The 4591-nt window shown below is 32.8% G+C and overlaps 1 pseudogene; it reads right to left on the bottom strand.

Annotated features, from left to right (window-relative positions):
* Positions 1 to 2675: 2675 nt before the first annotated feature.
* On the bottom strand, positions 2676 to 3782 carry LOC114054002 (annotated as a pseudogene).
* Between the last annotated feature and the right edge of the window lie 809 nt (positions 3783 to 4591).

The raw sequence follows: 4591 nt of genomic DNA, 5'->3' as shown, positions 1-4591 counted from the left end.
CATGCAAAACCTTTTTTAATTTAATATAATCCAAAATATCCATTTTACATTTTGTAATGCTCTCCCTCTCCTGTTTGGTCATTAATTCTTCTATTCTCCATGGATCTGACAGGTAGATTATTCCTTGCCCTTCTAATTTACTTATGGTATCACTCTTTCTGTCTAAATCATGTACCCATTTTGACCTTATCTTGATATAGGGTGTGAAATATTGGTCTATACCTAGTTTGTGGCCTATTGTTTTCTAGTTTTCCTAGCAGTTTTGGTCAAAGGGTGAGTTCTTAACCCAAAGGCTGGGGTCATTGGATTTATTAATCATTAGGTTACTATGATAATTTATGACTGTATCTTGTGTGTACCAAATCTATTCCACTGATACACCACTCCATTTCTTAGAAGTACCAGATAGTTTTGATAATTACTTCTTTATGATATAGTTTGACATCTGGTATTGCTAGGTCACCTTCCTTTGTATCTTTTTTCACTAATTCTCATGATATTCTTGATTTTTGTTCTTCCAGATGCATTTTGTTGTTATTTTTTCATCTCTATGGAATAATTTTTGGTAGTTTGGGTTATATGGCACTGAATAAGCAAATTAACTTAGGTAGAATTGTCATTTTATTATATTGGTTTGACCTACCCATGAACAATTGAAATTTTCCCATTTTTAGATCTGCCTTTATTTATGTGAAAAGTATTTTGTAATTACGTTCATATAGTTGCTAGGTTTGTCTTGGCAGGTAGACCTCCAAGTATTTTATATCATTTACAGTTATTTTAAATGGAATTTCTTTTTCTATCTCTTGCTGATGGGCTTTGTCAGTCATATAAAGAAATGCTGATGATTTATGTGGATTTGCTTATATCCTACAACTTTGCCGAAGTTGTTGATTATTTCAAGAAGTTTTTTAGTTGATGCTCAAGGGTTCTCTAAGTATACCATCATATCCTCTGCAAGGAGTGTTAGTTTTGTTTTCTCATTACCGATTCTAATTTGTTCTATTTATTTTCTTTTTAATTACTGTAGCTAACATTTCTAGTACTATATTGAATAGTAGTGGTGATAATGGAAATTTTTGCTTCACCCCTGATTTTCCTGGGAAGTCTTCTAGCTTATCCACATTACAGATGGTGCTTCATGATGGTTTTAGATAGATACTGCTTATCAGTTTAAAGAATGTTCCCTTTATTCTGAAGCTCTCTATTGTTTTTAACAGGAATGGGTGCTATATTTTGTTAAAAGCCTTTTCAGCGTTTATTGAGGTAATCATGATTTCTGTTAGTTTTGTTATTGATATGGTCAATTATGTTGATAGTTTTCCTAATATTGAACAAATTCTCCATTCCTGGTATAAATCTCAGCTTGTCATAGTGTATAATCCTTGATATATATTATTGTGATTGCCTTGCTAATATTTTGGTCAAAATTTTTGCATCAATATTCATTAGGGAAATTGATTTAAAAATTTCTTTCTTTGTTTTAGTTCTTCCTGGTTTAGGGATCAGCACCATATTTGTGTCATAAAATTAGTTGGATAGTACTCCTTCTTTGCTTATTTTTTCAAATAGTTTATGTAGTATTGGAATTAATTATTCTTTAAATGTTTTGTAGAATTCATTTGTGAACCTGTCTGCCCCTGGGGATTTTTTTCTTATGGCATTCATTAATGGCTTGTTAAATTTCTTTTTCTAAGATAGGATTATTTAGGCATTCCATTTTCATATCTGTTAATCTAGGTAATATATACTTTAATAAATATTCATTGATTTTGCTCAGATTATCAGATTTGTTGACATATAATTTAGCAAAATAATTCCTGATTATTGTTTTAATTTCTTCTTTGTTGGTGGTAATTTCACCCTTTTCTTTTTTGATACTGGATATTTGCTTTTCTTCTTTCTTTTTTAAATCAAATTAATCAATGGCTAATCTATCTTATTTTTTCCCACCCTTATCCCAGAAAACCAGCTCCTAGTTTTATATATTAGCTCAATAGTTTTTTTTTTCTTACTTTCAGTTTTAATAATCTCACATTTGATTTTCAGATTTCTAATTTGGTCCTCAATTGGGGATTTTTTTTAAATTTTAAAAACAAATTTTATTTTTTCATAGGAACAATTTTACTGTCAAAGTGAGTTAATGATATCAAATGAGTACTGTCATTTTCATTAAAAAATTCTACCAGGAGAATGTTGTACACAGTAACAGCCACGTTGTGCGATGACTAACTTTGATAGACTTAGCCCTTCTCAGCTATGCAAGGATCTAAAGGATCTCAGCAATGCAAGGATCTCCAAAAGTCTCATGATGGAAAATGCTATCCACATGCAAAGAAGAAACTATGAAGCTTGAATGCAGATCAAAGCATACTCTTTGCTATTTTTTTCTTGTTTTGTTTTGTTTCCTCTTTCTTGTGATTCCTCCTATTGGTTCTACTTCTTTCTTTAACATGACTAATGTGAAAATATGTTTAATAGGAATATATATGTATAGCCTATATCAGATTATGCACCATCTTGGAGAGGAAGGAGGAGAGGAAGGGAGAGAAACATTTAAAACTCAGAAGCTTATGGAAATGATTGTTGATAAATCAAAATAAATTAATAACAAAATTTTTAAAAAAATTCTATTTCTTGGAAGAGTTCTCTGTAGGTAATCTCAGAATAAGTATTCACACCTTTTCTGGAAATAGCTTATCAAACCAGAAGTCATGGGTTTCCTCTTTCTCTTCCTCTTGGAGAGCCTGAGTCATGCAGAGTTTGCCCAAGTTCTATGCAGTGAACTCTTTGATGTTTTGGCTGTAACTGTTAATTTGGCCTGTGATAAGGAATGAATTCATCCTAGCAGGTGGCTGAGGAGGTTTGAAGAACTTAGACATGTCCTCTTCAGGAAGAGGAGGTTCTCCTCTGCTCTGGTGCTGTATATTCTTCTGCTGACAGCATTGCTGATACTAATGTTTCCATTGTTGATGATCACTGATTTTTCTCACATAGGTGTAATATTTAACAGTATCCTGACTCATTTCATCCACTCTATCCATCAACAATTGCAGGCTGTTCCCCAGGTGATTACTGCTAGCTAGACTGAGCAATTCATGTTTATCTGCCACAGCTGATTTCTTTTCTAATTTCCACATTAGTACATTGATCAGATGTGAATTTTTAACTGTAATCGGCACTTCTTCAAATGTGTTCAAAGGTGATGTTTGCTTTTTTCAATTCTTCAGGAGAAAAATCTTTCTCTTTAAAAACTTCAATCAGCTTAGGAGTCAACCTATAAATCTTCAAAGATAGAGACCCTTGAGCAGTTTTTATGGTATCATAGATGAGAACTACAGACTCTTCAATTGCAGGTTGATAACTGAATTGGGAATCCAGGAGAACATGGGTGACAAAAGAGCCATAGTATGTTGACTGGTACCAACCAACATGAAGATGATTGATATTTATGTGCTGAAGGCTGAGCATCATTTCCATCTGATATTGGATTTTATCAAAATCAGCATCATCCTCTGAGTGTTGGGGAAAGAGAAAACAATTGGTGATTTCAAGTCTGTCTTCTGCCACCAGACCCAAAAGTACTCCCTGGACAACTTCATTCCCTGTCCTTCTTCTTGGTAATGTATAATTATTTTCAAAATAACCAATCTGTTGATCTGCACTTCCTTCACAGCTGAATCTCCCAAGCTGCTTTTGCCTTTTCCTTTGCGGGAGGCAGTGCCGGTTGCAGAAGTCAAACTGGTGGAGCCAGAGCTGGTACCTTCATTACAGGATGCCATCTTAGTGGAAGGAGTGAAGGAAAAAGCTCAATTAGGGATTTTAAATTTGTTATGTTTCTATTTTTTTTTTTAGTTGCATGCCCAATTCATGTATCTGTTATTTCTCTATTTTGTTGATGTAAGAATTTAGAGAAATAAAATTTCCCCTAAGTACTGCTTTGGTTGCATCTCAGAAATTTTGTTACACTGTCTCATTATTGTCATTCTCTTTAATGACATTATTGATTGTTTCTAAGATTTGTTCTTTGACTCATTTATTCTTTGGGTTAGATTATTTAGTTTCCAATTAATTTTAATCTATCTTTCCACTGCCCTTTGTTGAATGTAATTTTATTGCATTTTGATCCAAAAAATACATTTAGCACTTCTGTCATTCTACAATTGATTTTGAGGTTTTTATGCCCTAATACATGGTTATTTTATGTATTGGTTCCATGTACCACTGAGAAAAAGGTATATTCCTTTCTGTTCTCATTCAGTTTTCTTCAAAGAGCTGTCATATCTAACTTTTCTAATGTACACCTCCTTAGTTTCTTTCTTCTTTATGTATTGGTTGAATTTATCAAGTTCTAAGAGGTGATAGTTGAGGAGCCCCCATTAGTATAATTTTGATATCAATTTCTTCCTGCAAGTCACTTAACTTATCCTTTAACAATTTGGATGCTTTACCAATCAATGCATATATGTTTAGGATTGATAGTGCTTTATTGTCTAAGGTACCTTTTAGCAAGATAAAGTTTACTTTCTTGTCTCTTTTAATTAGATCTATTTTTGCTTTTCTTTTGTCTGAGATCAGGTTTGCCACTCCT

Source organism: Vombatus ursinus, unplaced genomic scaffold, assembly GCF_900497805.2.
Source record: "Vombatus ursinus unplaced genomic scaffold, bare-nosed wombat genome assembly UNPS02014812.1, whole genome shotgun sequence".
Taxonomy (NCBI): Eukaryota; Metazoa; Chordata; class Mammalia; order Diprotodontia; family Vombatidae; genus Vombatus; species Vombatus ursinus.
The sequence above is the reverse complement of the archived record's forward strand: the minus strand, read 5'-3'. Positions and strand labels throughout refer to the sequence as shown.